The 27,793-nt window shown below is 34.4% G+C and overlaps 1 pseudogene; it reads left to right on the top strand.

Moving 5' to 3' along the window:
* Positions 1-24,774, top strand: part of LOC149530478 (calmodulin-binding protein 60 B-like) — a 43,103-nt pseudogene extending 18,329 nt beyond the window's left edge.
* Positions 24,775-27,793: the final 3,019 nt, after the last annotated feature.

Genomic DNA, 27,793 nt, shown 5'->3' on the forward strand with positions numbered 1-27,793 from the left:
ATTTCAATTTGCTTTGTCTTTGTGTGCATCACAACGTTCTTTCATATGGTTGTAGCACTTGTATTATCACAATAAAGTACCATAGGTTCAGTGATTTCCTCCTGCATGCCTTTGATTAGTTGTTTGATCCATACCATATTTGTGCAATTTACTGCTATAGCCACATATTTAGCTTTAGAAGTAGATTGAGATATACAATTTTGTTTCTTACTGGTCCAGGTGACTGATCTCTTTCCTAAGAAAAATTCTCTACCACTTGTACTTTTTCTATCATCAATGTTTCTATCCCAATCAGCATATGCATAGTCTCTTAACTCAAATTTTCCATTTTTCTTGAAGTATAGACCATAATTATATCTCATAATTCTCTTAATAACCATCAAATGATTCTCCTTAGGATTTGTAGAAAATCTTGCAACAATCCAAATAGTTAATGCAATGTCAGGTCTGCTATGTACTACATATTGCAACTTTCCAATCATAGACATGTACAATATTTGATTCACATTAGCAGAATCATCAATCTTTGAAATTCTATGTCATGTCACCATAGGAGTGCTAACTAGTTTTGAATCCTCTAAACCAAAAAATTCAATATTTCCTTTATATACATAGACTAAGTGATGTATATACCATATTTCATTTGGTATACTTGCAAACCAGCAAAGAACTTGATCTCTCCAAACATAGACATCTCAAATTATTTCATCATTTCATTTTCAAATGTCTTACATAATGCATTTTGACCTCCAAATATGATATCATTAACAAAACTTCAGCTAGTAAAATACCTTTACCTCCTTCTATCTTCAAGTATAGATTGTTGTTATCATCAATCTTCTCAAAACCAATCTTCACAAGATAATTGTATAGCCTTTCATACTATGCTCTTGGGGTTTTCCTTAAACCATATAAAGCTTTGTGAAGTCTACATACCATGTTCTTGTTGTTTGGATCAAAAAATCCTTCAATTTGTTCTATGTAAACCTCTTCTTCTAGTATACCATTTAGAAATGTTGATTTCACATCCATCTAATAAACTTTGAAACCTTTGTATGCAAAGTAATCAAGTAGAGTTCTTACTCCTTCAAATATTGCAAATGGGGAAAATGTTTCTCCATGATCAATTCCTTCTTCTTGTGCAAACCCCTTGCAAATTAATCTTCCTTTATTCCTTATGACTTCACTATTCTCATTTAACTTGTTTCTATACACCCACTTGGTTCCAATCACATTTTTTTTCTCTAGTTTGGGTACTAGAGTCCATGTCTTGTTCTTCTCAATTTTATCAATCTCTGCTTTCATGGCCTTACTCCAGTCTTAATTATCTAATGCATCTTTTACTGACTTAGGCTCATGCATGCTCAAAAAACATGTATCATTTCTCAACCTATTCCTTGCCATTGGTCTAGCTTCTTTATCTCCAATAATTTTTTCAATAGGCTGATGTCTATTGACATAATTTGACAATCTTAGTTCTACTCTTCTTTCCTCAATGGGTTTGTCAACTTCAAAATCACTATGTACTTCTCTATCAGGTATATTGACATTCCTTTCATGTAAACTTATCTCAGAATCAAAATGTAACTCAACTTCTATCTGCAACTCAACTTCTGAATGTAACTCAATTCATGAATGCAACTCGACATTCATTATATGTGACTTGGCAATTAATAATACTTTCTATTGATTTAGAACTTGGTTTACAACACCTTCATTAGTAAGAATTCCTTCATAAAAATATACAAAATATTTGTACTCTTCACATTCCTTCATAGGTTCACCTTCATGTACCTTTGTATATCCATCAAAATTCACATTTGCACTTTCCACAACTTTTTTAGCGATAGTATTCAAACACTTATAAGGTTTACTTGTTGTGGAATAGCCTAGGAATACACCTTCTTCACTTTTATCATCAAATTTATCATTCATGTTGTCTTTAAGAATGTATCACTTACTTCCAAATGTACCTTAAAATATTTTACATTGGGTGAGTATCCATACCATAATTCAAAAGGTGTTGAATGAGTACCTTTCTTGACTTATACACGGTTTAGGGTATAGATAGTTGTATTTACAACTTCTCTCTTGTATTTCAAAGCAAGATTCTTCTCCATCATGAGTGTTCCAGCACAGTCCATTATAGATATGTTCCTCCTTTCATAAATCTCATTTTGTGAAGGGGTCCTAGGTGCAAAGTATGTCTCTTGATTCATCTATCATTACAAAATATCTCAAACTCGATGTAAATTCTCCACCTCTATCAAATCTCAAACATTTCAAGCTTTTTCTAGTCTCCTTTTCAACTCTAGCCAAGTACCACTTAAACATTTGGAAAGCATCAAATTTTTGCTTCAAAAACATAACTATCATTATCCTAAAATAATCATCAACAAATAGAATAATGTACTTCTCACCTTTGTATCTTTTCACATCAATTGGTCCATACAAATCACTATGAACTAATTCCAGAATTTCTTTAGAGGAGTGAGTCTAACTTTTAAAACTAGATTTTTTCATCTTGCCTAACTGACATTATTTGAAAATCATACTATCAAGTTTCTTCAATTTAGGAAAACCTATGACTCTTTTCATGTTACTCATATTGACTAAGTTATCAAAGTTAATATGACATAACCTCTTGTGCCATAGCCACACATCATACTATTCTACAAAAAGATAAGTAGCATCATTCATGTAAAGATAAAATAAATTACCTCTAGTCTAATCACCTTTTTGTTGAGATAATGGGTGTTGCACACATTGCATAATATTGTTATTTTATTATTTTATTTTTTATTTTTTATTATGTAATTTTGTGCCTAGATGGACGTACAACATGTAAAGATTCCCATGGAATATTCTTGATGAGTTGTATTGTAACATTGTGATAATATTTCATGTAATTATTTAATATTGGGGAAAAGAATTAAATGTCCAATATTAAATGTGGGGTCAGTGGGTTAGGTAGCACATGGTTTTAGCACATGGTTTATGTAATACCACTTAGTGGTTTTGTGGGACTTGCTACTATATAAGCAACCACAAGGGTAGTTGTTGTAAGAGAGAGAGAAAGAGAGTGACAAGGAGAAGAGAAAGGCAAGAGTTGAGCGGGACAAGGCTTGACAGGTTAGCCAAGGGAGCATTTGTGAAGGTTGAAAGCATGGCATGGGATGTGTGGATTCATGCTTGTTCACATAGTTTTCTCGGTTGTGGCTATGGCCATGAAGGCTTCCATGGTTGTATGGCAATGGTATTTTTGCTAAATAATACATGATGATGGATGCTTTTGGAGGCTGGATTTTTTCCCTCAATGAGGGTTTCCCAGGGTATATCTTGTGTCACATTTTGTGGGTATGTTGTCTATTCTCTTGCATGTGGATTTTAATTCCATGTTTATTTAAGATCTATTATGGGTTATGTGGAAATGGTTATATTCTTTGTTGCCAAGTTTCCTTACAAGTGGTATTAGAGCTATGGTTTTATTATTGTAACCCTAGATTGAATCCATGGGAATGCATGAGAGGATTAAAAAAAAAAGGGGCAAGATATATGAATGATTTATTGTAGATCTGAGGGTTTTGGATTTGCTGTTATGATGGGATGTTAAAAAGATTTGGGCATGTGAAATTGTTGGACAAAAATATTTTTTCGGATGTTTCATTTAAAATGAGGGTTTTGGGGGATAGCTTACAGAAATGACCTCCTGGGTAAAAACAGACCTCACCATTGGATCCGGGTCAACATTTCCATAAATTTTGATATATAATAAGCCCTAGTTTGGCCATGTTCAAAGGAAATGAAAGATTTTTTTGGTTTCAGCCCATGATGGCCGTCAAATTTAATCGCGTCAGAATTTTCATCACTGAAAAAAAAATAAAAAATGAAAAATCGTACTGAAAATGGTAAAAAGACTATCTTAGTAAAACGGTCATAACTTTCTCTCAGAATATCGGATTTCAGAGTTCTTACAGGCGTTGGAAAGCTAATTCAGAGCACTACAAGATGGTGTAGGTTTGGTTCTATGGTTTTGAAATTTTGTTAGGTTTTAAGAGCCCTAAAGTTAGATGTTATTTATTTTGAGCACGAATTGGGGCATAACTTGGGCATACGGAGTCAGATTTTGGACTTCGAGTAGTCAACGAAAAGCTCTTGGAGAGCTCTACACATTGGTTCAAATTTGGTGTAGGTTTGGCATGATTTATTTGGTGATATATTTATCTGAATAGTTTATAGATATATTTTGACTATGGTAACATTGTGAGTTTATGGCATTGGAGATTTAAGTTTTGATGTCATTGTGTACTCAGTTCATATTTCAGATTGGTCTCATGATGATATGGTTATCAGTGTTTGGTTTGGATATGCATGATGAGTTGTTGGGTCTACAAGTTGTGCAGTGTTGTAAGCGATCTATACTTACAGGTTTCATTTATAGCTTAGTTATGGGTTGTCTTTTCCCATTGATGTTTCATTATTGATGCATATTCAGATTGGTGGCTTGAATTTGGGTTGTCTATGCCCTAAGTCACATGATTTTATGATTTTATCTTCATGTAGAAGGGATGAGATGTTGTTACCAGGCACATTCATGGCAGAGGATTGTCGTTGACTATGCTGACAGGTTGGACATACTTTGAGAGCCAGATGCTCAGTTCATGGGATTGATCATGGTGTCATGGATTTTGGCATGACATGATTGGTTATACAGGTACATCCTTGATGTTCATTAGCTTGGATTTTCTGATATAGTTATGGTGGTATATCTTCTTGGTTGAGGATCATGGTTATTTGGTTTTCTTTTGAGGAGCTCATGATGTGCACTTTGAGTTCTTGGATAGTTTGATGCCTTGGTTGATTCTCATGGTTAGAGGATGGGTTTTCATCATGATGTCATGGATAGCTTGGATACACAGTTTAGTGGGAGCTTGTGACAGTGATGAGGTAACAGTGTAAGATTAGTTCCTAGTTTAGTTTGGATCTTCATATAGGAGATGGATTTTATGATGCCATAGGTGACTTGGTACCACAGTTGAGTGGGAGTTTTTTTTGGCATTGATATATTTATTGAGTGTTTGCAGATGTTGGAGGTTTGTCTTAGATCCTGTTGCTGTAGAAGCATCTTTGACATTTGCATGGTGCACTTGTTATCTTCATGGTGTGTCAAGATGGTTACATCTTGAGGACTCATGGAGTTCTTGGTTATCTTCATGGTGTATGCAGATGGTTCTTCCTGGTATGTGGAGATGGTTTTCTTCATGGTGTATGGAGATGGTTGCATCTTGAGGACTCATAGGGTTCTTGGCAAAGGTGTGGTTTATGCTTTTATTTGGCATGTTATCCTTGGTGTGAGGATGGTTTCATTATTATGTCATGGTATACTCTTGATACGCATTTAGAGTTGTGACATGTTATGGTGTGTTCATATGGAGCATGTTATCTCTTTAGTTGAGATGGTAAGATCATGTTGTCATGTTTATGTTCCTGAGGCCATGGTTGGAACTTTGACATTGATCTTGGTTTAGTTTCTTTGTATTGAGTACACTAATCATAAGCTGGATACTTCATGATATTGCTATGTTGCATTTGGAGTTGGCATGGATTGATTGGTTACAGGTGCTCATGGATACTTAGAGACGGTGGTGATGTTGATTTCTCTTGGATTAGAGAAGTATTTTTTGGGACGGTTGATGGTTTCAGCAAGAAGTCCGAGGGGCAGTCACCTGATATGGACTTGAGAGGAGATTGTTCTTAGATGAGTCTTGGTTGGAGACTTGGGTATCTTGATGAGCATTCTCATTCCCCACTCTTGGTCTACTCAGCGGTTTGCTACTTGAGAGGTATAGCCCATTGTTTTCTCTCAGTTGCATTATATTTATGCTTTTCTTTCATGCATATGGATCTTGAGCTATGGTACATGAGTTAGTTCTGGAGGGTTCATTTGAGAGATGGTTAAGCATTGGTTATCTCCATGTGCATATGTTGTTATGCTGGTTGAGTTTGGAAGATGGTTTTATATTGGGCATTTTCCTTGGATTAGGAATGGTTATTCCTTGGTTTAGGAATGGTTTTATTGAGTTTGATCTTCTTGTGAGAGGCTTACATCCATGATTAGTTATATGATATGGTTTGGGTGTTGTTGAGGCTTCTTGTTGGGGTTTTATGGAGGAGATCATACTTGCATAGTTTACATCTAGAGGTGTGTGTAGAAGGACATGATATAGGTTATGATTTGCATGGTTTCTCTGGTCTTGGTTATCTTCCTGGATGTTCAATTTTTTCTTACATTGGATTTGATATTGGTTAGAGATTGTGATCACTAGTTTGTGCTCATGTTTGTCATGTGAGAGATGACATGGTTATTTCTTTATCTCTTTCCTTTGTTGGTTGTGGAGAATTTGGGAGACTATTGGAGACTTGTTATGAGAGTTGTTTTTGCAGGATATTGGATTATGTATTGTGGATGTCCTTGATACTACATGGATTCACTTCTTTGAGATGTGTTGAGTGGATTGGTTATAGATTTAGCATTATCTTTTGTAGTGGGAGCTTCTTGGTATATATGTGGTAGGTATTGCTCTTGAGGCTTGTGATTGCAGGTTATAGATTGGATATGTCGGTGATATAAGATTCACTTGTTATACCTTTGAGGTATGGATAGTTGGATGGGTTTGGCACTTTGCTGTGGGTGCTATTTCAGCTATGGATATTTTGACAACTAGGGATACATGTGATTACCTTTGGATCAAGTTTTTTGTGCTTGGAATTTTAGTTAGTACAGGATTTTATGATCTTCTAATGCGACAGGTTGGGTTTTTTTCTCTTTGGATAGCTTCTATGTATGTCCAGTGGGAGTGGCATAATAGGAGGTGAGATCATTCATGTTTGAGATGCTGGATACTTTGATTTTGTTGCGGGTACCAGGATGGAGCACTTGGTATATTTTGATCCATGATGGTGGATGTGCTGGGAGAGATTGTTCCCTTGTTCATTTATGTGGCTACGGATTGAACCTATGCAATGTATACAACAAGTGGGAGATTGTTGAGATAATGGGTGTTGCACACATTGCATAATATTGTTATTTTATTATTTTATTTTTTATTTTTTATTATGTAATTTTGTGCCTAGATGGACGTGCAACATGTAAAGATTCCCATGGAATATTCTTGATGAGTTGTATTGTAACATTGTGATAATATTTCATGTAATTATTTAATATTGGGGAAAAGAATTAAATGCCCAATATTAAATGTGGGGTCAGTGGGTTAGGTAGCACATGGTTTTAGCACATGGTTTATGTAATACCACTTAGTGGTTTTGTGGGACTTGCTACTATATAAGCAACCACAAGGGTAGTTGTTGTAAGAGAGAGAGAAAGAGAGTGACAAGGAGAAGAGAAAGGCAAGAGTTGAGCAGGATAAGGCTTGACAGGTTAGCCAAGGGAGCATTTGTGAAGGTTGAAAGCATGGCATGGGATGTGTAGATTCATGCTTGTTCACATAGTTTTCTCGGTTGTGGCTATGGCCATGAAGGCTTCCATGGTTGTATGGCAATGGTATTTTTGCTAAATAATACATGATGATGGATGCTTTTGGAGGCTGGGTTTTTTCCCTCAATGAGGGTTTCCCAAGGTATATCTTGTGTCACATTTTGTGGGTATGTTGTCTATTCTCTTGCATGTGGATTTTAATTCCATGTTTATTTAAGATCTATTATGGGTTATGTGGAAACGGTTATATTCTTTGTTGCCAAGTTTCCTTACACTTTTCCAATTAGTTTCCCATCAGTGTCATAGATCTTTTCTCTCTTGTTCTCAAACTCAACTTTGTAACCTAAACTATTTAGTTGTGACACACTCAAAAAGTTATAGTTAAGTCCTTCTAAATAATAAGCATTATCGCACATGATATTTTCTATCAGTTTAACTGATCCTTTACCTTTTATCAAATAGGGTGCATCATTACCAAATGTTACACTATTTCTATTGTAATAATCAAGGGTAATCAAATTACTTTTATCTCTAGCCATATGATGTGAACACCCATTGTCAATTATCCATCTGTCACTCTTGTTCACATAAGATACCAATGCAGTTTCCTCATCTTCATCAGAATCATCCTTCATTGCAATATACACCAGTTCATCATCATGGTCATCAAAATCATTTTTAGTTTCCTCCTTGGCAATGTAGTAAGACTTCTTTTCTTTATATTTATAATGTTTGTTGTCCTCATTTCTTTTACTCTTGTATTTCTCTCCACTTCTATTGTTCTTCTTCTCTAGACATCTAGCAACAATATGACCAACCTCGTTACAATTATAGCACATGATAGGTGCAATACCCCAAAATTGGCTCATTACCATAATCACCAATTCTGGTCTATTTTTATTAACCCTAAAATCCTATCTCATTAGGCAATTCTCATTCTAATTGTTGCTAATTGACTTAATTGTCAAATGTAGAAAACCCTAAATCTGCATTCATCATACTCTTTATTTAATTCCTAAAGTATTGACTCATATTAGTCGCATTGAACCTATCGATTAAGATTTAATTTAATTATTAAGTATTTATACTTTAATTAAATTAAATTATTTCCTAAGGCTAATGTACTAAGGAATTAAATTAATTTTATTTAATAGCTATGCCTACTTTAATTAATTGAATGTAATTATTTAATTAAATAAAAAAGGTATTTGTGAGATCATATCTCACCTATTAAATTAAATAATATCTTCAAAGTCCTCTCTTCAATTCTAAATGGAAACTCTGAGTGAACTACTTCTCAAAATTGGAATCAATTTAGTTAACTTTCTCTCACACTTATGACAAGTTTAGTTAACTACTCATCACATTCAAATCTAAAATAGTTAACTCCATCTGCACAAGGAAGTTTTCATCTTAACTAAATCTTCTATCCAATCTTGACCACCAATCTGAGTTGATCTCAACCATTGATAGATTCTAGGAATTCTATTTAAGAGAATCCTAATTCCTCATTACAGAGGTTGAACTGAATGCATATTGAAACTCTACTAAATCTCGCACTCACTAGCTTACTATTCTCACAAGCTTTCATTATTTAGATTTAATATCATATAGATTTAATATGCATACATATAGTATAATTTGTTTGATGCATTATTAGATTACTTTCATCTTTCATATAGACTAATTCCATATCATTTAAATTTCATTGCACTCTAAAACCCTTCGTTCTAGAATGGTTTGATTGCCTGTACCTCAAATCTAAGAGCATAAGTAGGAGAAATTTACCTAGATAGAAGGCAATAGGTTGTCTTGCAGGACTCCTCTTGGGTGGACAATCTCATGTTCATTCCAAGATGAATCCACATATAAAGACCATGTTGAAATGTGTGTGTGTTAAATAGAGGCCACATTTACACATATACATTTTTGGCACCCACCATGGGGCCGAGAAAATCAATTTCTCTAGCCTCATCTACATTTTTTCCTGTTATTTTAGCATTCTATTTGTACTATTCCATATAGATTCTCAAATTTTTTCATGAGAAATTTTATTTTCACATGAAGATTTGAAGGGATTTGCACGTGTTTGAAAACATTCTCATGCAAAAAAGTGCCTAATTGTGGAAGTCTTCGCATGGCACCTCATTTTCTTGCACAGGTCGATGAAAGATCTTGCACGGCCCTCTACAAGATTTTGCATGAAATTTTACAATAGTGAGGTTAATTTTGTCATTTCTAGCATGTTATTCATTATGTTTTACTGATGTGTTTTCCTCTAAAGCATTATTGTTTTGTTTTTTGGTTTTCTATAGCTTGACGGTTGTCTACAGGATGTTTTGACAAAGACTCCTTTACAAACCATTCAAAATATGAACTGACCCTTTGTTTGCAGGGCACTATCAAAGATATGTTTGTCAAAGATCAACATTAAAATCCAAAAAACAATGTGTTTTCTTTTTTGCTTTCAAAACATTGTCTAATTAGGGCTTGTGAACTTCCTAGGGTGCAAGACAGAAGAATAGGGGATTATGCTCTTCACCACTTGGAGGTCATGACCAAGGGTGAATCAAAAACCTAGATGCTTCTGAAAGAGAAAATTCTGAAGAAGGCAAGTAGCTTAGTGGTTCTCTAGTGCCAATTCTTTTCTATGATGAGATGATGGTTTCCTTTCAAGGGAATCAAAATCCCTAGGAAGAATGAGTCTAGATTGATTAAGCTATGTTGGTAAATTAACCTATTCTACATGTTTAGGTGAGAAATTAAGGTAGAGGAGTATGCTCTTTCCCCTTGAGGGAAATCATAAACTTTGACCCTTCCAATTGAACCACCAATCCAAGTCAATCCTTTAGAGGTCCTACTAAAGTGATCCAACCTTCAGGAACAACCCAAGTGAGCACACTCCTTTAGCCAGAGATTCCAACTCACTATAATCAAGATGCCTTATAGAGCAAAAGACTCCAAAGCTAGATTAATTTCTTTCCCTTGATTATTGATATTGCTTATCAAGGGGAAGCTCTCTCTTTTGCACTAGCCAGTGTCGGCCCTAGTCTTGCTAAGCGTGTACACTCTTAGATGCTGGTGTGAGTTGTTGGTCTCAACTCTACTTGTGGAGCCACTGAGGATTTATTTGAACAAAAGCCAAGTAAAAACCTTGTAGTTAGAAGCCACCCAATTCACCTCCAAAAGGAGGCATAATCTTTGTGCAAAGAGGGGGAAGAATCTCTCTTATAGAACTCACCATAAGCATGCTACTGGATGTTGCAAGATGGTATACACACTTGTCCCCTTCCACAAGGGTGCTTATTCAGTGTATACTATTGAGTCCTTTGAATATACCAAAAAAATAGGCACCCTCTAGGGGGTGACACGGCTGTTTGAGGTACACACATGCACATAAGATGTGGGACAAAGGTTTTTCCTTCTCTACCATTTTCTATTTCTAGGGATAAATCATGTTTGTTATTAAGTCTTCAACATGTCCAAACCTAACAAAACAAACTAAGAGTCAAGACTCCCCCCATTCCTCTGAGTTACTTTGCCCTTAGTTGGATTGTATTTGACTACTGCTTGCTTCCTACATCCTATTTTAAACACTTTGTCTTATTTGAAACTTAACACCACATTCACAAGTTTGAAAACTAAACCTGCATTCTATCTTTTATCAGTCAAACAAACCTGCAATCTATCTGAAACTATCCAAAACTATTAAAAATCTCTTTGAAATCTAGCTCTGTTGTCAGTTTGGTCTAAAATTTTGCACACATTCTTGCATTTCTTCGTGTGAGAATTTACCTTTTCATGCAAGCCAGTTCAGGTCTTCATGCGAGAACTTGCGTATGCCCACACAAGATCTTGCCAAGTGTCTTTGTTGAACCTGACACTTCTTCATATGACTTGAAGCAACTCTTCACATGAGTTCAAATTGTTATTCTAAGATTTTGTGTCACCCAATATACTTTCTCGTGCACCTCGCAAACAATCTTCACTTGAGATCTTGTCCTAAAACTATCAAATCAGCTTATTTGAGCAATCTATGATCTGCATCTAGTCTATTTCTTACATCAAGTTGTCCCTTCTCTATCTATAAATAGTCCTCAAATAGTGGCATTTAGCTTAGCTAAAGATTTGTGATTTGTACTTTGACTAGTCTCGTCCTTTAGTTATCTTGATTCTCGTTCTTTAGTGCTTGTCATACTCTTCGTTAAAATATTCACAATCTTTGGCTATTCTAGCCTTCAAATTAGACTACTTGTGCCTTAGTATATAGCATTCTCATCTTGTACCCTTGAGACTAAGTTTTAGTATGGTCCTTGTCCAAGTTCTTACTTCTTGTCCTTGTCTATGACAATCACAACATGGAGCAATAATGTGGTTTATCCCCTTAGACTTAGGTGAGGTCATTCTATGGGTCATAATCATGGTAGATGTTGCCTTCCTTTTGTTCCATAGTCTGCATCTAGCTTGTCTAGTGAGGCATCTTCATGATCTCCCTCACCCATCAGGTCACCTCGAGTCCAGCAAACATTTTCTATAAACTTGCAACAAACTAGGAACCCTTTGTATCAAGATGATCTTGCGACTAGCAGAGGTCTTGTATCCCCAAATAACATGTCGAACTTCCTTTTCAAATGACCTTTTAAAACACAACATACTAAAATTGAACACATTTCTACAATGACTAATCATGAACCTGAACATGGTTGTCACAGTAGACATCAAGAACCACCTAGGAATGACAAAGATAAAGAGAAAGATGATGACACTAATGAGGAACAAGAAGAGGCGGAAATACTTCCTAAACACATAGCAAAATGTTGAAGAGACAAAAAATTTCAAAAGGTCATGGGAATTCTACTCAACGAAGAGAAAGAAAAATACTTTCTCAAACTTGCCCAAGCAGGAGCTAAGCTGCCCTCTCATTTCAATGTGGAAACCATCATCATGCCTAAAGAGGAAATTGAGACTTCCAAACTCCAAAATCAACTGAAAATTATGCAATACCAATTGGCTCAGATGATACAATAAAAAGAGAATCCCACCAAAACATACACATTAGATGCTATTTGTCCATTCTCATTTGATAAGAGCATAAACAAGCCACCTTTCCCACAAGGAGTAGAACTGCCTAAATATGACAAATACTTTAGGACTATTGATCCCCAAGATCACTTGCAAGAATTTGGTGCCTTTTCTATGGAGTTTATATATGACCAGACATACCTCATGCATTTATTCCCAAAAAGTCTAGGTGGTCAGGCTTTGGAGTGGTTATCACACTTACCTCCTAGTATAAAGACATTTGATGAAATTTTTAACTTATTTTTCCAGTAGTATTCTCATAACATTCAACACCCTATCAATATTTGAGATCTATGCAACCTTAAGCAGAAAGTTGGAGAACCTTTCCTTGCATTCCTCCAATGGTGGAGACAACTTTACACTAAGTATTCACGCAAAATTCCAAAAATGGAGAAGCTTGACACTTTCACTAATAATCTCCTACTTGATTTTGGGTATAGAGTCCAACTTCAAGGTTCACATACCTTTGAAGACATGATCACACAAGCTATCCACATCAAGGAATTTATGGTCAAGAAAGGTGAACTCACTCTTCAAAAGGACACAAAACAAAGTTCTGCCTCCAACAAGAATAAAACCAAATATGTCAACAAGAACCAAGAAATTGTAGATGATGGGGTTGTTGAAAATGTCACTCCTAAACCTATTAAGGTAGCATTTAATCTCAAAGATGGTCTTAATATAGCCAAAAATTCTGAGAAGCACTACTACATTTGACCTCATTTTTCTACCAAAATTTTCAACCATCAACTAAAAAAGATTAGGTTGGTCAGAATGTAGAAAGCAAAAATTTCTTTTTTTCACATTTTAGCCCCGTGTTGGTCTAAATTTTGACCAACACATGTAGGTCGGAATGTGTTGATCAAAATTTTGATCAACACAGGGATAAAATGTGAAAAACAAAAACATAACCTATTTTTTGTTTTTCGTACGCGCGAGATCATTTCCATTTTGTTGGAGTTGGAAACTTGATACACTTGCCCTGGTTCTACCCTAGCTTGCTCATGGTTGGAGTTGGAAACTTGATATTCTAAAGAGGATGTTGCTCAGTGCAAAAAGGTTCGAACCATGGAGGGTCAGAGTAGGGGCATTAGCTTAGATTAGAGCGGATCTAAAACCCAATTGATTAGCTTTGGAGGCACTGATTAAATCTGTCAACATTTTGTTTGTTTCCTCTTTAAATATGACTTGTTCGGTGTCTCCTCCTACTATAATTCACTTTATAAATTCATGAGGGGATTACATCCAATATCCTAAATTAATCTTAAATCAAGTCTCTCATAATTGCTGGAAGGAGTGTAATTTTAGTTCTCCAGGAGGAATCAACAACACTGTGACCTATTCACAATGGGTGTTTGGGATACTTTTTTGAATTGGCTTTGCGGTAAGCACTTCTAATGGTACTATTAATTTTAGGGTTGCATTTTGTTGTTTTACAAATTATGTTTCATAGAATTTAATAAATAGTTGAGTACCCAATTTTTAGATGTTCTAATTGCAAATATAATAGATGTAGATTGATTTCTCAATAGATGGACCATCATGATCTTAGGTTTTGACTCATTTTATTACTATATGATTATATTTGTTGTCAAGTGCTTTTAATTTTTAATTTTTAATTATTTTTTATATTTCTAATATTAGAGGGTGTGTTACATAAGAGGGAAGATAGCACAAGTTTTTCCTCATGTATTCTGGATATTTTGTGACTGAATTTTCAATGCTAAAACAACATTTATTTCAAATAAAATTCTAGCTACTTTCCAGATTAAACGTGGCATGGACAATTTCAACAGTGCCAATTATTACATTTCCTAGATTGTGGTTTTCCCTCATTTGGATAATTGTTTAATCTGGGGGGTCTTTTCAAATTTCTTACTATTTCTTTTTTTGAAATAAAACTTAGGGGTCGAATATGTTTTGTCAGAATGAAACAGCTAGCTATATTTGCATTTTGTAGTTCAAGAACTAAAAGCTATTATACAGTTGCTCCTATTGAATAACATATTGTTTGCTAGCACTATATGTCATTTTGGAAAACTAAAGAAATTTGAGCAACTTTGGACAATATATTTTGGAATGTATTACAACTTGACAGATGTTTGAGGAATAAGAAATGGGTTGGAATCATCTAATTGGCAAAGTCATAGAAATATAATGTTTTCCTTACTTGTGTATAGTAAACTTTTTTTTCTCTTGAACTTTCATTTAAGTTCCACTTGTGGAAGTTACTACAGCTGGAATATGTTTTGATCTTATTTTTCTTTGTACAAATATTAGGTGAGAGATTGACAACTCTTGTAAACCAATGCAAGAAACTTAATGAAATGCCTAAAATAGAAATTCATTGGATGACATGTTTTTGTGGGAAGTAGATCTTGTTAAAATGTGAGGTTTTGAGTAGGGGCATTAGCTTGGAGTTCCAACATATTATCTTCAGGAAGCAAGGATTGAAACATCCTTCAACGTGATATTCGTGCTCAAGATGACTTTGTCAACAAGCTTGTAGGCTACAAGTCAAAGGTAAACCTATAATATTGGCAAAGTGACTGGAGATTTTCTTGTATATATAAATCTCCATTTATTGTGGCATTTAAGTCCCAATCACATTGTTTACAAATGAAAATTGAGTCATGGCCTACTTTTCTATTGGTTCACAGGTATGTGGGCTGAAATGGTCGTATGATAATCGAGAGCTTGCATCAGGTGGAAATGATAATCAGGTTATATTTTTTTTCCTTGCAACAAAATATTACTTATATGGTTGAAACATTGTTTAGGTTGATAAAATATTGATGATAACCATTGCAAAGACAACTTGTTTCTAAAATCCAAACTTTTAACTCATACCATATCAGCAAAATAGATTCAGAGCTACCATCTTCAAAAGTACATGTTTACAAAAAGGAATTCATAGGCTTTTGTGTTTATAGTTATACCACCCAAATGTGAATCCTCCTAGGTTAAATCTACCATTGTAGGCAGCCCATTAACCCCACCCTCCACATACACATATCCTCTGATGTAAGTTATTTGGATGTTTGTGCACTCTATGATCTAGAATCAAGATTATTTGAATAGATGGTTGTGCTAAGTGTATGGCTTTTGTATCAAACCTAAACCATATTTTGTCTTGTGTTGATTGAGAGATGAATTGTCATTACTGGAAACAATTACCCTTAAAATGAAATATGGCAAAGATATTGTCAAATATTATGGAAGTTAAAAGTCATTTTCTGGCTATGTAGTTCAAAACAACACAATAAAATTAGTTTTAAAAAAAAAACTCAAATTCTTATACAAGAAAAAAATTGAAAAATATGGAGGATTGTATTTTTCTCTGGCTTGTGATTTACTACATCAAAAAATAGAATATAAAATTACAAGCTAGTATCTAAGTTCTGCAAAAATGGCATGAACATTATGGTTGATAAAAGAGGGTAGAGTTTGCTGGAAAATATTAAGTTTGTAGATGCTATTTTCATAGTCAAAGAGCATTCTACTTCTTGGGATAGTAATTAAAAATATGGATGTTTTTATCTACCCTCTGTATTGAAAAAGTACCTTTATGATGATCCGACAGGATGATTCTATGTTTTAACAGTATGCCAAGAGCTGAAAAACATTCTCTTTGCTTTTAAGGATAGTCTACTTGTAATGTATATCCTTTGTTTCATTAAAAGAATTTTAAAAATGGGTTATCAGGTTTTGTTGCTTGGTCATTCCTTATTCTTATCTATGATGTTAAATACTGGGCCATTGAGGTGCCATCTGAACAACTTGATATGGGAGCTCCTATTTGTTTTGAGACTAAACTTAAAATATTTTTAAGTAATTAAATTTAACCATATTTTATTTCTTACCATTTTCTTTACTAATGTTCTAAGGCCTAATTCTTACATGAATCGATTGTGGTTGAATAATTGGTATGGTAACAGTTTTTGTTATTATGGGTGTAAGATGACAATTATTACTATAACTATACATTTAATTCTATCTAGAGACTAAAAATCATCTATGGTGGAAGGTTACTATTCTTAAGAGTATGTTGGTGGAAGGCTACATAATTAGAAAAGACTTCACTAAACCATTATGTAGATAATAGTCATATTATATTCCATGTATTAAAATACACTGTTCATTAAAGACTTTACTTCTATTGTTTTTTCATCTTGATTGGTCACTTCGTCACACTCAAGTTGATCTTCACATAGGTGTTTTGTCAAATGGTTAGCATGATTGGCTCATATCTTGTCTTATATCTTACATTATGGAAATTTCATTCCATTCCAAACAAAAAGGCATGGATGAGTATTGGTCAACAATAACCATGAGTTTGTTATCTTTTAATTTGGGTAGATGCTTGAGAGTAATGGATAGTAACATTGGGTTTGAGAAGTATGCAATATTAAAAGCTTGATAATTTCCACATATTCTCATTTTGAAACATAATATGTAGGATCAATTGTGTGTTCTTTTTTGTTTACATAACAAATATTGTGAATTTGAGTTATAATTGAAGAAGTCTAGCTCAGGGTGATGGATTTTTTTAGTACTATTGAGTCTTATTGGATTTGGATCTGGCATTCCAATTGGGTTGTTCATTGGATATTTCATGTTCATATATTTTTAGGCAAATTATGTGAAGGTGGGTGCCTAACTAACTATTTTTTGAATGTATTCATTTTAGATATTTACACAAATTTCCATGGATGTCATGTTGATTTGGGTATTCACAAGCATTGGTTATTATACATTTATAGCTGAAGATGGATGTAGTGTTGATTTGGGTATATGTAATGCTTGTTTCTTATTCATTGATATCTAGAGTTTTTGCACAGTCAATTGCCCTATTTATTTTGGCTTTTGGATCTTCAGTTTGTGTGGACAAGCATATATGTCAATTGCTCTGTTCATTTCTTGTTTTTGAATTTTTAGTTCAGTGTAATTGTAAGGCAGCAAGATTATTGTGTATATGCATGGGTACATGTATATGTGCATCAATTTTGGTTTTTAAAAGGATTACTCCTCATATATACAAGTCATCTACACTATTAATTTGAGTGTTTGAATTTTCAGCATGTATGTCTATGTTTTGATTTTTGGTTTTTATGTGTGTGCAAACGGGTCCAATTATTGTGTGTATATGTATATGGATGTATCAATAGACTTGGGGTATTTGTAAGGATTTTTCATTGTATCATTTGATGTTTTGGCAATTGGCCAGCTTGTTTCTTTAGGTATTTAAATTCATAGACTTCATGAAATTATTTTTTCTCTACTGATTTGATTAATTGATTGGTTATTGATATATGCATGTCTGTGGGAACTATTGTGTGTGGGAAATATAGGTAGTTTACATTCTAGTTTCAATGTATATATATTCCTGTTGCATTTATTTTATTGGCAATTGTAACATACCAGTTGTTGATATATGTATCAATGGGATGATTATTATCTCAATAGGTTGCTAACAGGTTGATTGCATTGATTTGGATTCTATTAGGATTGTCCTTATCCCTTGATATTTGACATTGTGGTAGACCATGCAATCCATTTTTTAATAAGCATGAGATATTTTTCACAGTAACTCAAATGTATGATTTTTCTATTAGGATATTTCTGTAGTTTTTGAGTCAAACTCATTGACCCATGTTTCATGCGTAGTGATTCACACAATTTCATCTCTCATGAGAATAAATGGAACACTTAGCACTCATTGGATCTAGGTGAAGCATTGGGACTTTCGAGAGGTCACCCATCCTAGTACTACTCCAGCTTGAGCATGCTTAACTATAGAGGTTCCCCAATGAGTTTGACTTAAAAACTATATCCTTAAATCTTGAAGGCAATATCACAACCTATTGTTTGTTAACTTTGGTCTTTAAATTCTTAATGTGCACATAAATCTATACAAAGATGTGTGCATTATGCATGCATCAATAAGGATTGTGTCTCTTCTCTTGATATCAAAATTATAGCCAAGTGAATGTATAATTTGGTACTTGTATTCTGGTCTTGGTGTACTTATCTTATTGGACATTTTATTTTTTTTGTTGCTAATATATAGACATGTGGTGGTTATTTTATTTGAAGGTTGATGGCTGGGAGCATGTTTTGATTTTGGGTTTCCTTTGGGATTGTTCTCATCCCCTAATTTTTTGTGTTCTACCAAAACTAATAGGCTTATCAATTTGGGAAATGTGCTTCTATATACATAGAAATATGTGTGCATGCATCAATACATAGATAGATCATGAATTTAGGTTTCTGTACAAATCATTCCTCATTCCCAAATATTTCAATTCCTAGCAACATCAAGTGGCTCTTAGTTTGGCTATTAGCATTCTTAGTTGTGGTTTACTTATTATAGCTATATTGGTCATTATCAGTATGTGTATGTACATAATGATTTTTTTTTTGAGTCAATACATGGACATGCACATAATTTTGGGTTCCTTTAAGGACATAGACACTATGCTACAAATGTTAGCACTCTGTCTCCTATCTGCTAGATACCCAGATGAAGGTTACTTGGGAAAGACTATCTCACCAATGTCAAAGTTGTAAGTACTTGGGCCTTGATGCATGTTCAGTGCAAAATCCTATGTTTTGAAGAAAAAGGAAAACTATTTGGATGGGAAAGTCTATTAAGCACCACAGGGGAAGTGAGACACATTACCTTCAAAACAATAAGCTAAACAAAATAGAAAAGCTAGATGTCATAGATCATAAGTCATGTATAATGTTTCAGACATTGATCACCTCTAGAGCCCTGATTTGTAAATATTGAAGAGCAAATGACATTTGCAAAATTATATCCCAAATTAGCGAGGTTGCTTATATATTTGCAGTGATGGTTTCCCAATGGGATTCATAATGGGCACACAGTATTGGGTATTACTTGTTGAAATAGCATTGTGGATGGTATTTCTAAATAAAAGTTGGGTAAAAAAGGCCGCAACAAGGGAGTAGTGCCCTACATAGTATGGTTTGGCTGGTGTGATGAACTATCTATGTGCATTTCAAAACTCATGTTATTTTCCTCAGAGATTATGAGTTGAGGAGAATTTAATTCCTATGTATCATGAACAATATTCATGTCATCACCAATTGTTGGAGATTTCTATTTATTCTAGAATATTGCAACGACCCAAAATTGTGTATGAACCTCACACAAAAACGAGTAATCATCAAGCTGTGAGGAATGAGCTATCAAGTGATTTTGTTTGGTGAATGAGGTGTGTTCTTTATATCATGAAGAAATACTGGGTAGGGTAGGTTGCATATTGTTGATGTGAGTTTTATTCCAAACAATCATCTCTTAAATAAGGTCACTTCTTATGCTATTCTTGAAAAATAAGATCAATAAATGTCTTCAAGGTTCCTTCAATTGTGAATTTTCACTCAGTTTAATTATCTCATATGTTGGTTATTTGGTATCCTTTCTATTTCTCCTCATAGTGCTGACAATTTAATGTGGAGTGACATTTGTTTCCGAGGTTGCTATTCTATTTATTGCAATAGGTATTGAATGAGGGAGAACAATAGGTTGCCTCAAAGTAATCCTCACACTAAGCACAAGAGTGGATATATCATACCCCTTGGCCTAAGTGCTAGTCACATTGGACTATCATGGGTGGTCTACCTTGTAGGATACTTGTCCTTGCCCTCCCTATTCAGGTCACCTTAATCAAATCAATAGGATTTTAATGAGAGAGCATGATAAGTTGGCCCAAGAAATCCTCATATTAAGCCCAAGAGTGAAGAGGCACCCTCTTGAGCTAAGTGGTAGACACATTGGACATCCATCATTTGGTCATCTACCTAGGGATTCTTGTTTTTGCCCTCTTATTTAGGTCACCTTATTCAGTTTTGGTATTCAATCTTTAGGGTTTGAACAAGGGAGCATGATAGGTTGGCCCAAAGAAATCCTCAAATTAAACCCAAGAGTGAACACTCCCTCTTGGCTCCAAGTGACACAAATGGTGAACATCTAGCACGGGGTGTTCTACCTAGTAGGGTGCTTGTGTCTGCCCTCCCTATTCATGTCTCCTTATCATCCTCTTATGAGTTATGATTTCTCCAACAATAAATCATTTTAGAGGTTGGAAAGGAAATTGCAATAGGGGGTCTGAAATTCCTTCTATCTAAGACCAAGAGCCAACACTCACCCTCTTGGCCCCAAGTGGCAGGCACATTGCACATCCATCATGGAGTGGTCTACTTAGAGGGCAGTCTTGTATCATGTTAGTCCAATCATTGGTTTTTTTGAGTATTGTGTAATATCTCTACTCTGTGTATGAGTAGTAGTCATGCTCTATCTAAGTTTCATGTATTTATAGCGGTGTCACATTCTATATATATATGTGTATCATGATTTCTTAGCAGTAATACTCTATTGTTTATTATTAACTCTAATTAATGAGTGATCATTGAGTAGTGAAGAAATTGTAAGGGAGTAGAGATTTTTTCATTTGTCTTGCAACAATAAAAAATGATCTATCTTTTGGTGGGATTGGTTGTTTCCCACAGTAAGGAGGGTTTTTTCCAGGATAATTTCTGTGTGTTCTTTGTTATTCTTTTGAGAGTTTTTATTTCTTTGTTGCTATAATATATTCTAGTTCAAAAACTTAAAAAAAGTGTGTGTAGTAGGTACCAACATAAGAAAATGCATCAACAACTACATACGTCCATTGCTAAAAAGAAAAAATAAAAAACTAAAAATTAATCTTAGGTATAAATGCAAGGCCATTACCACAATCAACTATTTCTTTTGATAAGGTCCAATCCAATCCATTGTACACATCAATAATTTTTAACTTTTTTCTCAAAAAGACAAAACACCTATTGTTAGGGGTTACTTGATTGACTGATATTTGGCAGTGAGCAATAGGACAATCACAAGTTAGGTAAGGACATATCAACCAATCTCATTACTAACCTAGATCTGATCACCTACATCTAGGCTAGTCTTCTTTGAACACATACCAATTCTAAATATTATAGCAAAGGTCAAGGAATCAACTTTTTATCTAAAAAGAAAAATTATACTATTTATAGGCAAGAGTCAAGATTAGGACCTACTTAGCTGATTGCATGTGGACATAATTTTTTAATGAAGCCCAGATGACCCCACTCTGGGATCTCCCCAAGTTTCCTAGATGTTCCATAGGCACCCCCTACCCTTAGAATGTCTCTATAATGGGGATGCCCCAAAGATGTTGGGGATACATTTGTGATCTTAATTAAGCATGAATTAACAAGGAAATGTAAGGAAATTAGAGAGTACAACACTAAAAGAAGAGACATTTACACCCTAGAGAAGTCCACTTTGGGTGAACATTCCAGCAAACTAATTGTGAGAACAATTTCATTTAAAAGTACCATGAATTGAAAATTACTATTGGTCTAAGTGAGTTCCTAAAGATTACTTGGGACTCACCTGGACTCAGAGAGACCTAAAACTAAGTGTGGAAATGAAAATAATGTGCTATGGTGGGAGCTTTGGTTTTGAATGACAGGCCGAGAACTATAAAGGCTAGGGGAAAGATTAATAAATGAATAGTTAGGCACTGCAATGAGAACTATCAAAACAATGTTTGAAGTTTTATCATGCGATAATTTTGTTTAAGATCAAAGAGGTCCAATATACTATGCATGCTTGAGCTATTCTCCTATTCTATGTCTAAGCTAGATTAGTTCACTAAGTTGATAACTTCCACTTAGTGTCATAAAGAATGGTACTATTGACTAATATATAAATAGGAGGGCAACACATGGCTTAGAAATTACAACTCTATATGCCACTTGGCAAAATTCTAGCTAGGTTCCTCTATATTTTCATTTCCTAGGAATGGTGTTGCAACTACTATCAGAATAGATGCTATCAGATTTGGGAGTCAGGTTTGTAGAGGATTTACATTGTTGCATTACCACCACATTTTATGTAGGTAATAACTAAGCTTCTAATGGAGCTGTATTAGCTAGAAATGAGAGCTGACATTGTTATGAGATCCTTGGTCTCCCATTTTCTCCTAGAACAAAGGGAGTAGGCTAACATCAATACAATAATTTAGTTAGATATTGTTCAATACAAGAGATCTTGTAAATTATTCCATGTTAATGTTTTTTAGGTGCTTTGCTTATCATGCTTAGAAACTCATGATACAACTGATATTTATAGCTTTTCTAGAGGCCAAATAGTTACTATCTATTTTAGTTGATCAGAGAAAATGGAGTTCCAAATTTCCTCAATAATTTGTGTTTTGTTTTTACTGATTTTGCAATTATTGATGCACTTTCTGTTTTGCTGAATTATTATGGTACATATATTTTCATTATTATTTTGTTCATTTGGGTTAACATTTACCATGTCTATTAATTGAATCAGGGCTTCTCAAAAATTCATAAAAGGTCCTAATGGAAGAAACCTACAATTGCATTTCAAGACAAGATTATCACTCCCTATTTTCAAAAGTTCAAGGGTAGAGGGAGAGCAGAGTGCTACTATTCATGTTGTTTTGTTGGATGCAGACATATCAAGTTGTTACATCAAGGCTCAAGGCATTTGCAAAATTAGATAGTATAGTCTTGGAAGGAGACTTCAACAATGAAGATGAAGACGATTGGACACAAGAGGATTTTGAGAGTCATGAAGTCAAGGAGCGGGATGGGGAGAGGCCTTTAGTGAATGGTAATTTACAAATTAAATTGAAGGAAGGTGTTGGTACTATTGGAGAATTTATCTTTACTAATAATTCAAGTTGAATAAGGAGTAGGAAGTTCAAACTTCGATTAAAATTTGTATCAGGTTACTATGAAGGCATCCATATTCATGAGGCTAAAATAGAAGCCTTAATTGTTAAAGATCATAGGGGTTAATGTGAGTTATTTGCCTTCAATTTTTTTCTTTTTTTCTTAGATTACATAGAGTAAATAAAAAATTATTTTAATCTTTGATGGTTAATATTTGAGGGGTAGCTAGTTAGATAAAAGCTGGTAGGCATTAATTGGAATCTTTTTTTCATTAATTTATTTAAACTTTGGTTTGCTCTCAGTGTATAAGAAACACTATCCCCCAACATTAAGTGATGATGTATGGAGATTAAATAAAATTGGAAAAGATGGAGCATTTCACAAGAAACTAAATAAAGCAAGTATTTTCATGGTTGAAGACTTTTTGAGGCTTGTGGTCAGAGATCCTCAAAAGTTACAAAATGTAAGTTCTTGATTTTTCAAGTTAGATGTGAATGTCATTTGAATATTTTGTCTTGTTGTAGCTGATATTTTTTGGATTTGATGCAGATCCTTGGAAGAGGTATGTCAAACTAGATGTGGGAGAGTACAATAGAGCATGCAAAAACTTGTGTCCTTAGTGGAAAATTGTATATCTACTACACTGACGAGACACAAAATGTTAGGGTTATCTTCAATAATGTCTATGAACTGAGTGGTCTTATTGCAAATCAACAATATTATCTGGCTAAATCACTCTCTAATTTTGAGAAGGTATCTTCATTTGCACATTGAAGCATGTTTTATGCATGGACATTGAATAGAATGTACTTATTATGATGTCATCTATTGTTGTGGCAAGTTTATGTTGATGCATTAGTTAAGAAAGCATACGATAACTGGTTGTCTATTGTAGAATATGATGGGAAGGCATTGCTTAATCTAAAGTCAAACAAAAAAGGTAGTAGTTCTTGCCAAGAATCTTCCTTACCCACCATACAATATGCTAATGCTTATAGCCAGCAAGCTTTAGGGAGTTCTAAACTAGTTGGGATGCAACCTGCTCAAGCTTCAGCTAATGCTGGGTTGACTAGAGGTGGTAGGTCAACAAAAATGATGACATATATGAAGTGATATAATTTTTTATACATTGAAATTTAGAATTTGCACATACTAGTTCATAAGTTTTCTGAAATTTTTGATCTGCTAAAATGTCATGAGATTTGCTAGGTGTCTCAACAAATTCTAGTTTCAGTGAGAGATCAGTTGCAAAATATGGAGGTCAACCTTTACAAATGACAACCACCAACCAACTTTCTTATGGCAACATTTCTTACAATCTAGCAAACTAGGTAGCATTACTAGAACCACCACGTCAAAATGCCCTTTTGTCAATATATTCCTTGGTGGGTCTTGCACTCGGGCCTCCACAATCCACAACCTCCTCACCAATCTTCTAGTATAATTGAATTATACTTTTTAATACCATCTCAATTATGCTAAGCAATCTACAATTTGTACAATTGTATGTTTTGTTTACCTGAAGTAATAATGTGTTTTGAATGTTACAGCTTGTTCAGATGGATTGGAAGCACGTGGATCTGCTTCTAATGTTTGCAGAAATGCAAGGAGTGATGCTCATGTAGCTAATGGATTTTCTATTTATGAGATGGTATTATGAAATGGTCTAATTTCATAATTATGTTGATTAATATGTGTCACATACTTTTTTTTTCGTAGGAGCTTTCCCACAAGTGGCTTATTGAGCACGTACTTTCTTAATTATTTTTAGGAGCCATGCACAAACAAAAACAAAGAAAACCAATATAAGGTAGAGGCACCTAGAAGAGAACCTGTGTGAGATCCCAGCATGGGGAACATGCCATTTATGGAGTTACTGTCTATCATCCAAAAGTTTCTTCCCATGGCTAAAATAAAATTATTGGAACATCAATACAACGTGTACAAGGTAGATCATTATTTATCAGAGTTTCTATTATCATTGAGGTGGTGTTATAGTTTCAAGAGAAAATGTGCATAAGACTAGATCTATACACTACCTATAATTGTCAAGCAAGAAGAATTAGCAAAGATACATTCATAAGGAGGGTGAGCACGGTTGCTACTGATAAGTTGCTGATTGAAGTTATTCAAAACTTAAAAGATCCATTATTTTAGTTTTAAGCATAATTTGATATGGGTTTATTGGTTCCATTGAGTTATTCTCCTTGAAATCTTGTGGAAGTTGATTTATCTGTCAATTTATTGCTGCTTTCCAACAATACTTCAGAAATGATGTGCATGAGATTGAAACATGAGAAGGCTTTTCATCATTTGAAAAATTTCACTATTTTTCAACATGCTTTGCTTAGGTATTAAATTCAGATGTAGAGTCTGCTCTCAAAGTCCTCAATTTTGCAATATACCATATACAACTAATAGATATGGAGCAAAGGGAGCAAGGAAGATAGTGAGAAATCGAGAGGAAACATCGTGCTGATGGTGATTCTACTAATGGGAGACATGATGATAATAATGATAATGGTGATCATCTAGATGGGTCAGGAAATAGAGGAAGTTAGAATTTTTTCACTTTTTCTATATTTCATTGTAAAATCTGATGAAGTAGAGAAGCAGCAGGAGATATGGGTATTGACTCAACAACTGTGCCAACTACGATGGACATTTCATCTGAAAGGTCTCTTGTTTTGACCTATTCTACCAACATTTTTCATTTTTGTTTTTGATGTCTGCAATTGCAAACTAAGATTGTTGGACTGCATAAAAAAGCATGTTGATTTAATGTGCTCTTAGACAAAAGCTGACAATTCCTATTTCTAAAATAGTTTTCCTTTTATATAAGGATTTTTAGTTTTGTACACCTGAAAGTAAAATAGAACTATTATGCATTATGGATTTTCTTGGATATTTGAATGTGATACTACTGCTACTTCTTATTGGGACAATATGCATATCCTACAATATTGGCTTTCCATTAGATGACATTTCATGGATGTAGTCAATAAAATAGTTCAAATGCCTTACCTATGATTCCACATTTTGCATGTATGTCTACTAGGGAAATTACAAATTAAACAAATAGATTCTCTCAATATATCTATTTTTTGCATATCTAGCAACATGGCTTTTGATGACCACATTACATTCAAGCATCCTATCAAACGGTTAACATGAATTATCTATGCTTCACTTTTGCAAGCATGTCTCTCAAGGAAAATGCTACTACTTCATTTACACTATCTAACATAATCCCTTATGCTTTGATGGATGCCTATAGCTTATCCCAAAGATCTCATTCAGTACTTATGAGATGATCAATCAAGAGGAAATAATTGAGAGCTTAGAGTGACACAATTTTCAGATGATCACATGAAATGAAATGGGTGTGTGAGTAGAAAGAAACTAGAAATACATTGTGTATAGATGAAGGCATGAAATGGATGGTTTTGGAGCACTCAGCACAGACACTCAGCATTCAGTACATATCATCACTTGAGATCAAATGGGTGTGCGGGATTATATGCATAGTGAATAATAAAGGAGGGAATTGAACCCACCCTAAGGCTCACACTTGTTGAGATCCACTTCAGCAATGGCCCTTCCTGTGAAAGTGTTGTCTAAAACCTTTCTAATGAGATAACGTGTTATGAGCTCTTCATTAGTGGGATGGAATGTGAATCCAAGAGGTAGTTGTGCATCACCCATATCATGGTTGTAACTAAAGTTAAGAGCCTCTATTACTGAATTCTCTTCCTTATCTCCTTAGAATTCAATAATAGAGGCTCTTAGCTTTAGTTACAACCATGATATGGGTGATGCACAACTACCTCTTGGATTCACATTCCATCCCACTAATGAAGAGCTCATAACACATTATCTCATTAGAAAGGTTTTAGATAGCAATTTCATAGGAAGGGCTATTGTTGAAGTGGACCTCAACAAGTGTGAGCCTCCAAAAAATTTTGACCAATGCTTGGTCAAAATTTTGACAAATACTTGGCAATTTTCTACCAAGCATTGGTCAAAATTTTGACCAATGCATTGCAGTTTTCCACCAAGCATTGGTCAAAATTTCAACCAATGATGTGCAATTTTCTACTAGCATTGGTCAAAATTTTGACCAATGCTTGGCAGGTATTGTGCCAACAATTTTGAATTTTTTTTACCAACATATTGGTTAAAATTTTGACGAGAAATTTTTTGACCAATTGGTTGGTTGAATTTGGTCAAAATTTGTTCAAAAACTAGGTCAAAATTTTGACCAATAATGGTTGAAAAATGACCTCAAATATACTAGTGAAGCTTACTCCTGACAACAAGACATTTGGGGACAAACTGAGAAACTCATGGGCCACATGTCCTAAGAAATAGTATACACCCCTAGGTGAGCCTTTAGATGTGGTTTGCAAAACATTGCTACAACACAAGCTTATTTCACCACTGGACAACCCTCATCCC

Source organism: Cupressus sempervirens, chromosome 11 (genome assembly GCF_028749045.1).
Source record: "Cupressus sempervirens isolate cs-2001-9-10 chromosome 11, ASM2874904v1, whole genome shotgun sequence".
In the NCBI taxonomy this organism is placed as follows: domain Eukaryota; kingdom Viridiplantae; phylum Streptophyta; class Pinopsida; order Cupressales; family Cupressaceae; genus Cupressus; species Cupressus sempervirens.